The sequence below is a fragment of the Macrotis lagotis genome, chromosome 7 (assembly GCF_037893015.1).
Source record: "Macrotis lagotis isolate mMagLag1 chromosome 7, bilby.v1.9.chrom.fasta, whole genome shotgun sequence".
NCBI lineage: Eukaryota > Metazoa > Chordata > Mammalia > Peramelemorphia > Peramelidae > Macrotis > Macrotis lagotis.
The window spans coordinates 93563771-93577156 of NC_133664.1; the positions used below are offsets into that span (position 1 = coordinate 93563771).

Sequence of the window (13386 nt, forward strand, 5' to 3'; positions counted from 1 at the left end):
ATTCTTGTTAATGGATGCATGGATAGATTGAAAGGTCTTCATGATGGAGTCCATTGATTTTTCACTTCGAGTGTCAGAAGACTGACCGCCAGAAGTATGGTTTAGCCTGAACAGAAGTCAGTGTCCATAGTCCTAAGTCATATGAAATAATGCCCCACCTGTCATGGGCAAGATAAGAAGGCCACATGATGGAGTGAATAGAGAAGTTAACCTTGGAATTAACCTTGGAGTCAGTAAACACAGGTTCTAGTTGTCTCAGACACTTATACTTTTTATTGCCTTTTTGACCTTGGGCAAACCTATAATAAATAAATACATAAATACTCTAAATTGCAGAGTAGCTGCTGACCTACATTGGAGAGACAATTTCTTCCCTACTCTTAAGGAAATTATAAATCTGATTTAAAAAAAAAAGATGGTCTTGCTCAAGACAGCTTCTTAATGAAGTGTGGGAAGCAGAAATGGACTGTGAATTTGAACAGAAAACCACATGAGAGGCAACATGGTATAGCGGATAGCTTGCTTTAAAGTCAGTTAATAGGGGCGGCTAGGTGGCTCAGTGGATAAAGCACCTGCCCTGGAGTAGGAGTACCTGGGTTCAAATCCGGTCTCAGACACTTAATTACCTAGATGTGTGGCCTTAGGCAAGCCACTTAACCCCATTTGCCTTGAAAAAAAAACCCTTAAGAAAAAAAATGATTTAAAGTCAGTTAATACACATTTTTTTTAAGCATCTGCTGTATCAGTTCCCATGCTAAGCAGTGTAAATATAAAAGGCAAAAGATAGTCCCTACCCTCAAGGAGTTTACAGTCTAATAGGGAAGATAACAAGGAATAGAAAATTGTTACAAGAGGGGAGACATTAGAATTGAGAGGGTTAGAAAAGGCTGCCTATAAAAACCAAAAACCTAGCTTATAGTTCTACTTCTCACAAATACTTACTGGCTATGTAATGTTACAAGCCCTAGTCAACTAAGAATTTAGATTATAGAGAAGGTTCAACCCTACCTTGATAGACACAAGTAAAAAAAGTCAAATCTGTAGTTCTGTTTTCAGATACACAAAGAAACAATCTGCCAAAAAAAGTAATTATTCTGAGTATGCTTAATTAGTTAGGGAAGGGAGAGAAGGAACCCTGGGTTCTTTCTTTAAATTATTCTATTTTATTTTTTAGTTCCAAATTCTCTTCTTCCTCTCTGTGAAAGCAGGAAAACAGAGCCCATTACAAATATGTATGTATAGTTATGAGTGGTGAAGTGGACACAGTGTCTAGCCTGGAATCAAGAAGATTCCTCTTTGTGAGTTCAAATTCAGTCTAGTACGTATTAGTTGCGTGACCTTGGGTAAGTCACTTGATCTAACTGTTTGCCTCAATTCCTCATCTATATAAATGGACCAGAGAAGGAAATAGTAAACCCCCCAATATTCTTGCCAAAAATCCACATTATGTGACTGAAAAATGACTCAACAAAATGAATAGACATGCAGAATAAACTCCATTAGCCATTTCAAAAGAGAAAAAAGAAGGAAAGGAGGAAGGGGAAAAAGTACTCCTTCTGAGTCCATCAGTTCTCTATCTAGAGGTGGACAGTAATGCTTCATCAAGAGTCCTTTGGGATTGTGGTTGGTCATTGTGTTGACTAGAGAAGGAAGCCAGTCTTTTTTCTTTAGGAAGCAAAAAGTACCTGTCCAAGTTCATTGTCTTAGTGTGAATAATATTTCCACCTAGCAGATGGTCTGGGTCTTTCAAGGCAGAAGACCTGATCCTTACACTATGGTCACGTGCCACTAATGGAATTTGCCAGAGCCCTTCCTGCCAACTACCCCCAGGGAATGACATTTGAGCTTTTTTTTTTTTAAGCCAGAGGTCAGTTAGCAGCCAAGGAAATAATACCTTGGGGAGATCAGATAAGAAATCCCAGCTTGCATCACAGGACTCTGGTTTGGGCTCCTCTGGCTGCTGCTCTCCTTCAGCTGAGGCCTCAACTCAAGGTGACACACAGTAGTGCTTGATTAAGATGGCTGGAACCAGGCGGCGTTCTAACCACCATCTGTGATCACTGCCTCTGGAAGCTTAAGACATCTGTCTGCCAGTCCTCACCAGGATGAGGGACCATCAGGAAGGTGAATAGAATTGTCCTGATTCTCTTTGAAAGGGGTGGTGGTTTGATTTTTGTAAAGTATGAAAATGAGTTTTTAACAATTATACCAGAGTTTGTATATCACAAGGGAATCTTTTGTATCAGTAATCTCCAGGAGCCAACACAGAGCCTGCCACATAGTAAACACTTCATAAATATTGGTTAATTGATTGGTTACTTAAAGAGCCAGTTATTAAGGTGCACAAGACAATGAGTTCCATTGCTTTATAATCTCATTTCATTTTTGAGTTTTCAACCAAAATCAATGTTGCAATATCTTTCCATAAGATACAATTCTGTCATTTGAATTGAATCAAAAAGAACTGATTATTTCCAGAAATCACACCCATCCTTTGAAGATGAGTACCACTATTGACCAAGAGCATGTCATAGGCTCTGTTCTTACCAAAGAAATGTTCTGAGCAGTGGCACCATTATTAGAATATATGATTTTTCTAAGATGATTATTTTAAAGGTTCAAGACTTACTATGTAAAGTTCCAATGTATTTGATTAAAAGCAGAGTTCCTGTAGGTTCATTTCTTCTTTTTTTAAAAGTCATGTTGCTTTTCTCCTCCTAGTCTCTAAGAATAAAATGCTGTATAAGGACCACATGCCAGTGGGAACAGGGGCAGTGGTACCAATAGTAGCTATTCCCTTAGTTTATTTCATCCCACTTTGTCTTTTGTGAACAAATAGATAGGCACATTTTAAAATGAAGGGTGCTTCTTCCCTCAACCAAACAACCAAACATTTAGTCTCTTTAGATCTGGCAAATTGGAGCATTTAAGACACAACTTTTTTTGCTTTGTCGATATCTTGTTTTATATTATGTTCATTCCAAATATGTCCCTATTTCCTTACACAGAAAGCCTTCACTTTGTACCAGTGTTTCTTTTTAAACATCATTCTAGTAAAATCAACCTACACGGGTCATGCTTGACAGCATACATATGATTTTATGTCTTTAATCCCCCACCTCTCCAATGAAAGCAGGGTCCCTTTCTCTGGAACCAACCTTGGCTATGATAACTACATAGCACTCAGATTCCTCTTACTGATCTTTCCTTTTTTTTTCTTTTCCATGCTTATAATTCATTTTCCTAGTTTTGCTTACTTCCTTCTGCATTCGTTCATATAAATTCATAGGATAATAGTTTTAGAGTCAGGAGGTATCTTAAAAGTTAAAGAATCCCACTCCCTCATTTGACAATTGTTATCAAGAATGAAATGATACTGACATTACTACCTTCATTCAGATCCTCCTTATCTGTTTTTATGAAATTTAGATTGGTGAAAGAAGAAACTAGAAGTTGGAACAACAATAATGATTAACATTAATAAAGCGCTAATTTGAGGTTTACAAAGTGCCTTACCTATATCATCTCTTTTGATTTTTCCAGCAATTCTGTGAAAGTACTTTTATTATCTCCATTTTAACAAATGAACAAACTGAAGGCTAACAGAAAGTAAGTGACTTGCCCAAGGTCATATAGATAGTAAGTGTCTCAGGTTTGTTGTAAGCTCAGGTCTTCCAGAAGCCCTCATTCTGTCCACTGCACTATTTATCTGATATAGGCAGATCAATGAGGCTGTTAAACAACAATCTAGGGGAGAAGAAAAAAAAGTTGGGTTTTTTTTAAATCTAGGAAAGAAGTAAGGAGAGCCTTTATTAGAGTGATGATAGTTGACTGGAAAAGGAAGGAACCATTAAATTTTTAAAGCTATTTAAGAATAGAAGCAATAGGCTTTTTCAGTATATAAAGCACTAGAGAGAAATGAATTCAGGAGTAACTTGGAGGACAGAGATATAAACAAAAATTAGGAAGTTAGGAGAAAGTTTTCAAATGAAGATATTTCACTCTGTGATGGACCCTAATGAGTTTGAAGTGTTCACAGACCATGTAAGTGGAAGTATTCTTTAGGCTAATCTCTTTCCTGAAGAGAGGGCCTTGGAGACATAGATTTTTTGGTTTATGTTCTTCAGAATGTTAATGATACCAGGAGCCCACTGATGTATGAATTCCTCCAGCAATGAATATCACAATTCTTCCACAGCTTCTCTTGCTGGGTAATTCTTATCTGTTGTATAAGGACATTCCTTTTCTGTAAAGGTTGAACTATATTATTGCTAAATTTCCTTCTAACCCTCTACTTCTGCTTCTATATGATTCTTCCACAAATCTCCATTTTCTGAAGGCTTGTGGAAAATTTTTTTATATATAACAAATATCAGTGAACTCATATTCTCCATCTATTACAATTTTATATCACCAATTAAACAGTGGGATCCTGTATATTCTACTTATACATTTCCCACTGCTTGAACCCAGGTCATCATTTAAAATATGCTACAACCTTTGTATTCCTGCTCTGTTTCTCTCCATTATCCTCTGATAATTCCCAACTTTGATTCTTTAGGGATTCCTGCTCTGTTTCTCTCTGTTATCCTCTGATCATTCCCAAGTTCGATTCTTCAGGGATTTTGGTGTTACAAGATTTGCCAATATACCACACCTCACTGGGAGAACATTTGTGTTGAAAAGATAAATCTTAATCCCCAGTAGATAAATAAGTGATCAAAGGAGATTAACAAGAAGTTTTATTGTTTTTAATAATATTTTTTCAATTACATGTAAAGACAATTTTTAACATTCAGGTTTTATTAAAAATAATTTGCTCCAAATTTTCTCCCTCCCTTTTCTTCCCCTTCCCTTAGATAGTAATCAATTTGATATAGGTTATATTTGCAGGCAATGAAAAAAAGGCAAGCTATTGGACATCCATAGTAAAAATATTCCAAATGACCAAGAGTAAGAAAAAGGCAAGTTCAAACACCTCTGAGGTTCCACATTTATCAGTGTGGCAAAGGTGGCAATTTTTTTGAAGGAATGTAACAAGATAGACACAACAATATACTTTTAGTGAAGCCATGAATTGGTTTAACCATTCAGCAAAATAATTTGGAACTGTATCTCAAAGGTCACTATACTGTAAGTAACCTTTGATCAATCAATACTAATATTAGGCATGAACCTCGCAAAGGTCAGTTAGAAATGTTCAAGAACATTTATAGCAGCACTTTTTGTTACAGTAAAGAACTGGAAACAAATCAGGTGTCCATCATTTGGGCAAAACATATTGTGATCTTTGAATGAATGGAATTTTATTGCACCACAAGAAATAAGGAATATGACAGATTCAGAAAATATGGAGAGACTTCTATGAACTAATGCAGAGCAAAGTGTTTTGAGCCAGGAGATCAAAACTGTGTTTAGTCACATAAATCAAAAAACTTTAAAAAAAATCATTAGAAACAGAAAACACAGTGGAACTCTATGCATTGTCTTTCACTGTCACAAAGAATTGTTTGTAAATCCTGCCTCTTCCCTTCCCTTACTTTCATTAAGGACACTTTGAAGCACAACTAGGTGGCACAGTGGATAGAGCACTGACCCTGGAGTCAGGAGGACCTGAGTTCAAATGCGAACTCAGACACTTAAGAATTGCCTAGAATTACCTTGGGCAAGTCACCCCCATTGCCTTGCCCCCCCCAAAAAAAGATGTTTGTAAAGAAAAGAAAATAGGTATACAAGAGAGCAGTTATCATTCTTCTCTCAATATCTATTTTTTGGCATTTATATCTGTGATTAGTTTTCATTCTTTTCCCTTGAAAATATCATGTAGAATAACTTCTTTGTGTGTTTTCAGTTTGCATTACCTTTAGTATGGATTTCCTTATTATATACTTGGTCTGATTCATCCATTTCTTCTTGACTTCATCTTTCCACCTGTCATTTCTAAATTCTTTTTAATAACGCAGTTAGTATCCAAATGTGAGGATTCCTTTATCACCAGTGATGACAAATTGATTGCTACAGAAGCATTTATAAATGGGCTATATTTTACATCTATTTGTTGTCCTCCTTTCCAGGTTTATATATGACTGTTCTTGGGATAATGTGATTCATTTGGACTTTACTTCAAGCTTTCCTTAGATTTATTTTGCTTCTACTGCTTTTCATTGTTTTATATGGCAATACTACTTAGGATTACCTACTGTCTTTTTCTATAGTGTTTTAAAAATGGGGGGGTTTTGCTAACTGGTGTTGACCTTTTTTGCCATTGCTTTCTGTTTGGCAAGACTCTCTAGTATTTGTTTCTGGGATCATTTGGACTCTTTTTTTTGTGGCATTTGTTTTACATCTGTCAAACCTTTCCAGGAAATGGTGACAATAAGGTCAATATTTTCCCTACTATTCAGTAATGCTTTAGCAGTTGTTCAGAGTATTTTATTCTCCTTTGCAGCCTTTTTTCCTAAGTTAATGCTAATTCTGACCTTTAACTGCTTGTTTGACAACACATAAACAACTGAATTTCATATAATTGATCAGTATTCTGGAATTTTCTTTGTTAAGATACAATTTATTATTTTTTTCTTGCTAATGTCTGTTGCTTTCCCTGTCTACTATCTTTGAACTCTTTTTTGGAAGAAAATATTCACATACATGGGCCTTATAATTACTTAAGCCTTTGGCCTCTTGAACTTCTCAAACATAAGCCATATTTTCATGCATTTTTTTTGCCTTTCTCTCAGTCAATGTTCACTTATTTTGGAGAATCTTGTCAAGTTTTTCACAGAATTTTTCTACTCCTTCAACCTTTGCAGCATTTGGGGGGAACATAGCCTGCAGGTATCTTCAAGCAGATATCTTTCTCAACTGAATCTTTAGACTATTTCTGAGAAAGGTTTAATAGGTAGAAAGATTGAGGTGGGGGTGACATGGTGCGACTCAGAGCAACTTATATAGAAGGTCTAATAGGCAGAAAGATTGAGGTGGGGATGAAATGGTGAGACTCAGAGAAACTTATATAGAATGTATAAAGTTTTGACAGGGAGAAAAAAAGATTTCTATAATTCTCAAGCTCAGGGGGGGAAATCAGTAGTTCATTAATTGCTAGCTTTGTCTAGAGTGAAAATGAGTATTATGAACCTGAAGTCACTGTGTCAATACATCAAGTTTTTACCAAGAATCCTGCTGATAATATATTTTTCCCCCCTGTAAAAAAAAATCACACCATGCCTCACTCTGAGGGTTGGGGGTAACCACAGTTCTGATGGGTTAACTCAGGCTGAGGTTATGAAAAAACTATTTAAGAGTGTGGGGGAGGTCATGATATATACATGCACAAGAGAAGCACATTCTCCTTAGTGATAACCTCACAAATAGTTCTCAGGAAAGAGACATCCTAGATGTTGATGAGATGACATAGTCATCTCACTCAGTACATCCAGCCCAGAAATGACCTTTAGAATTTTCCATGAAACGCGACACAGTATTTTGCAACAAATATGTGGCAACCAAAGGGAAAGAGAGCTAGGGCCAATATGTGCTCACTCATGTTACCGCTAAAAGAGAGATGGTGTACCCTCTTAGGCAACAGGATTTTTTTTTTTTTTTTTGGATCATGACAGTCCTTCCAAGGATTTCTGAGAACTTTTCAGGTATTGTCACATGAATGTCCAACATGTTTTTTTTTTTTAGTTAGCTGCTTATTGTTGTATCTTCCCCCCCCCCCCCCAACATTCTAATGAGACCTAGACAAGGCAGCATGACTTTGTGGAAGGACACTAGACTAGAATATAAAAGAATTGGCTTTCAGTCCTAGCCATATAACTAATTTTAGTCAATCAAACAATCAATAAACATTTATCAAGCACTTACTATGATTCATAATCTATTGAACTCAGCCACTTAGCTTTTCTCCTTCACAAAGTTGTTGTGGAATCTTAAGCAGCAGTAAATTTAAGAGCACTTTGAAAACCACCTAAGTACCATATAAGAAGTTGGCACAAGAATCTGTCTCAGAAATTGAACAAAGTCAATAGCCAATAGATATATTGATTAACTTGTGTATGGGTGCTATAGAAGCTTAGGCTTTTCATCCTCTCATTTGGTTGCTCTGATCTTCTCATTTTCATACAGCCAATAGACTGGGCATCCTGAGTCTGCTTCTTCTTCCTATCTCCCAGCTCCTATTCTTGTAATTCTCAAGTCCTGTCCATCTTGGCCTTGTTCTTCAAAGATCTGTAGAATTAGTCAGATCCTAAACACAATTGCATGCAGTTCTTTATCCAGCTTTTCACCCAGCCCTGTTCCATGGTCAGACCCTTTACTGTGGGTCAAGTGTAAAATGGTTAGCCAAGGTGAGAGGTGGACCCTGGGAAGTAAATAAAGCCAGCTCAACCCTTGGAACTTGACCTCAGTTCTCTTCTGCTACCGGGAAGTTCTAGCCTTTCCTGCCTTTCCTCCTGGGAAGGACTTCCAAGAAATTGAGCTGGTTGACCATGAGTTTTAGAACTTTTAGAAGAACTTAAGAGTCTCTCTAGAGAGTGTACAGTTCACAAAATAATGAATTTTCTTGGTTCTCTCTTCCTGGTTGTTGAACTGTTTTTACTTCTTCTACCCTGATTCAATCAGCAATTTTTTTTTTTGTTTTGTTTTGTTTTAGTTTTTGCAAGGCAATGGGGTTAAGTGGCTTGCCCAGCTCACATGGCTAGGTAATTATTAAGTGTCTGAGACTGGATTTGAACTCAGGTATTCCTGACTCCAAAGCCAGTGCTCTATCCACTGTGCCACCTAGCCGCCCCAATCAGCAAGTATTTATGAAGCACATGCCATAACCCCAGGCTCTGTGGCTACACCGGGAAATATAAATACATGGAATGGAACAATCCTTAGTGGCCAGGAGCTTATATCCTAATAGGGAAGAGTTAAGGGTAGAAGGCATTGAGGGAATCCAGAAAGGCTTCATGTAGAACATCTGATTCTTGGGCCATAACAGGTCTTTGAAATCATTTGATCTGATGCTGCCAAGGCAACTGCAGACCAGACTCAAAATTCAATAATTCTAGGACCTTTTTAGAGGTGAATTAACTAAATGTTTGAGCAAATATAGCAGACTAATTTTCAAATTGATAATTTTGTATGGTCTGAGAATGATGTTATAAATATCCAGATGACCTTTGACAGAAAAATAAAGTCCTCCCCCTCCCCCCAACGTAGAAAGTGGTATATGAGCCAAGTATGAAATGAAAAGAAGGGTTCTATGAAGTATGATCAGTTTTGTAAGTGCCACATCAGATTTTCAAATAATTGCACTCTTAACAGACATTAATTAATCATCTACTATTTGCAAAATTCTGTACTAAGTGATAAGGATCCAAAGATAATTAAAAAATACTTCTCATGGAGTTCATAATTCAAGGGCCTGCAGATGAGAAGACTACCAAACCATCTAAATGTTTTCAAGTATACAGATATTATATGTCATAGAAACCAAAACATCTAGTAGAAAAGAAAAAATTTGCATGCCTGGTCAGGTTTCTTGTTGGTGTCATGTCATTTTTTGGTGGGGTTTCCTATGCAAATTGACAGGTTTGGAGCCATATTATGGGTATTGAGGCATTTAGTATTGCCAGGAACACCTGAGGCCTCGCGTCATGGACTCTCCTATGCCAGCATGCATCCTCACCCCTGTGAGTGTTAAGGCACCCCAGTAGCTGCCAATTCCCACTGAATGAGGGGCAGCAATGTGCTGGCCCAGCGTCAAGGGCTCTGTTGCCCAAGGTGCTCTTGGGCCCTTTCCCATACCCTCCCAAACAAACAAACATAAACTGGAATGCATTTTAACAATACAATGAATACAAGTTCAAAATCAAGCCAAATAGTTTGACTTTTTCTATAATTTAATATGATAACTGTTTTTCCCACTGACCTGTGGGTTCAATGGTCAATTTGGCAGAACCATACAATTATTATCTAAATTTCTCTTTGCTGTCTCCAGCCTCTGTTTTCTGTGTTTTCCACTTTAGGATTACTCTCTTCACCTCCCCACTTCTACCATCAGGAAACTGTTACCTTCATAATTTCTCTTTTTCTAGCAAAAACCTGATGGAAAATGTCTTATATCAGTTATTTATATTTCACCTTGAATTTTAGTTACTGTCTTTCACCTTCCACATTTTCTGTAATTATGGGACAACCAGCTGTAACTCTTTACCCAGTAAAATAATTTCAAATGAACTGGTACAGATAGAAGAAACACCTGGTCATTTGGTAGTAGGGAGAATGTCATCCTCCAGAAATTCTGTCATTTATGTGCACACCTGTGGTGAATTTTGAATGAGATATTAACACATCTTGGTGTCCTTGGGAGAAAGTCCTCTGGGACCTGTGTTATTACTATATTTGTACTGGCCCTAGCACTTGTTTAAATGATTTGAACCCTTAACTCCTCCCATTCAAAACTTTCTGAAAAATTTGACTCAGCCAGTCCATACACATTTATTAAGTACAGTAAGCATTTTTTAAAATATATTTATAAAGAATGAGTAAGTTCATGCTTCTGATTCAGAGGTCTTTTACCCTTCATAACAGGATAAGGACCTGGCCTCGATCATATAATTCTTGACTTCACTTTGTAGAAGTCAACACATACTCATCTTCTCCCCCAAAGGCCAAGCCTAGTCAAGTCATATTGATCCCTCCCTTCCAGGGCTGGCTGGAAAGAATCAAACCAGGCCATGGATTGATTTGGGGTTTTTCAGGCTGAGTTCAGTTCATAGCAACTGATAAGTTCCAGCCTTGCAATAGAGAGAAAAGTGCTGACTTTACTTCAGCTCCTAGTTGGGATTGGATTGCTTTGGACTGCATTGAATCAGTGGATGAATGATGTCACAAAGACAAATGCATGGAAGTTAGACCATGTTAATGTTATTTTATTACATAAATATTTTATTTGCTTTACAATTCTATATAATAGTACATTTTTATAAGATTTTGAATTTTCCAGTTTTTCCAGCTTGGTTTTTTTAATCAACCTACATTTAAACTAACTTTGAGTTAATAAATTTGAAGAGTGTGTTATATTTCATAGAATCCTAGAATCATAAATTGTTAATGCTAGAAGAAGCCTAAAATATAATCTGGTCCCAGCTACTTATTTAAAAATGAGCAGACAGGCCTAAGAGATCTCCCCTTCTGTATAATTGATAATACATTTGGTATAAAAGAATATGAACACTGTTAATATGCATGAGAGGAAGAAAAAGACTTTAACAGTTTAATTTTCAGCTTGCAGTTTTAAAAATTAAATGTACCACTTTTTATTTATTGGTATGCTTAATTTGGAGGTATTTTCCTGAGAGATTAATATAAACTTTTTTTGTTTATTTTTTTTTTAAAGAAAGAAACATAACTCTATTCCTACTGGCATTTATTTGAGTGAAATCTAAAATTACCTGTGCTACCCTGTCTCAGTTTTGGGGTTGAGATAAGATTTAAGCTTCAGGACTTGGCAGGACCAGCACGCACCTATATTATGTTTTTTGGAAGTTGTTTTTCATCCTGATGGGACTTGTAGTTTCATGACATCCACCTGAGCATAGATTTGATTGATAGGTTCTCCCAGTTCTTCTTTGCCTGTCCAAACCCTGCCTTGGTTTCATGACTATCATCGTGAAAAGAACCTGACAGGTACCATAAGTTGAGGAATACAAAAAGTTAAACCTGAGGTGGTCCCCTATGTCAGAATGCCAGGCAGGTAAGGTAGATTAAAGGCAAGAAGTCAGAATCATCAGAAGCCGGATTGGTGGTGAACTCTAATCACTGGGGCTATTTGCTCATTGCACTTTTATTTCACAGCTCTCAGATGTAGCAAGAAAAGCAGTCCTATAGGTAAAGATGACTTTGGGCAAGTTACTAAGCCACTCTGAATCTCAGTTTCCTCAGCTGTAAAATGCAAGTTGGACCCTCGGGTCACTTCCAACTCTTAGATATATGATCTTTCTAATTTTTCCAATTGAAAGAATATCCTTGGGGTGGCTAGGTGGTGCAGTGGATAGAGCACTGGCCCTGGAGTCAGGAGTACCTGAGTTCAAATCTAGCCTCAAACACTTAATAATTACCTAGCTGTGTGGCCTTGGGCAAGCCACTTAACCCCATTTGCCTTGCAAAAACCTAAAAAACAAAAACAAAAAAAAAGAAAGAATATCCTTTTGTGGGATGAAGTCATTAGCAGATTAAAAATTGATTTATGTAAGAGTTATTGGGGGGGTGGATTTTGAGGGGATGGACCATTATTTCCTTTTTCTTTTTCTTTTCCATTTTTTTTTCCAAGGCAGTGGGGATAAATGGCTTGTACAAGGACACACAGCTAGTATGTATAAGTAAGTAAGATTTGAACTGAGGTCCTCTCAACCCCAGGTCCAGTGCTCTAGCTTTTGTGTTACCTAGCTGCCCCCATGGACCATTATTTCCAAAGACAATGAAGTGGCCCTGGCCACATGCAAGGGAACTGGGGAGAAAAAGAGGAGGAAAAACATAGAAACAAGCCAGACTGCTGTTGTAGACAGTGGATGGGAATTTTTTGCCAGAAAGTTGCCATCCATTGGGCTGTTTTCATAGCTTCTTCCCCCACCCCCTTTGCTTCCAGACACATTACTGATTAAAGTCAGACATGCTGGAGATAACTAACAATTATGCTTTCGTAACACTTGAAATTTCAATTTTGAAGGCTTCTCCTGTGCCCAAATAATGTGCAGTCAGTAGAATCCAAAACAGATTATCTTTTCATTTTGATATCTTATCTGATATGGGCTTGCCCTCAGCTCACCTGGTGATTGACAAAAAAGGCAGGGAGAGAGAACTTTTTTAAAAAGGTCTTGTTAGACTATAGCAAAGATTTAAGAGTTCATCCGGTCTGTTTATTTTACAGATGAAGAAACTGAGGCTTAGTGAGGTGACTTGTCTTCCAGCTAATTTTTTTAGAGGCAGAAGCAGAGCTAGAGCCAAATACTTCCAATTATCTCTTAGACCCAAGTTCAGATTCAGCCTCCCCATTGTTTCTAGACCTTGGGCAAGTCACTTGGCCTCTGAGCCTTGGTTTCCTCATCAGTGAAATGAGGACCAGAATTAACTTGCTACTACCTATCTTACAGAGCACTTTGCAAACCTTTAAGCATTATACAAATGTGAGTCAATATTAGTATTTTGAGGGGCGGCTAGGTGGCGAAGTGGATAGAGCACCGGCCCTGGAGTCAGGAGTACCTGAGTTCAAATCTGGCCTCAGACACTTAATAATTACCTAGCTGTGTGGCCTTGGCCAAGCCATTTAACCCCATTTGCCTTGCAAATATTTATATATATATATATATATATATATATATATATATAGTATATTAT

The 13386-nt window shown here is 37.3% G+C and overlaps 1 protein-coding gene across 6 annotated transcripts in view; it reads left to right on the plus strand.

Annotated features, from left to right (window-relative positions):
- The window catches only part of PRKAG2 (protein kinase AMP-activated non-catalytic subunit gamma 2), a 443517-nt gene that overhangs the window by 232783 nt on the left and 197348 nt on the right, over positions 1-13386 (plus strand). The window lies entirely within an intron of this gene.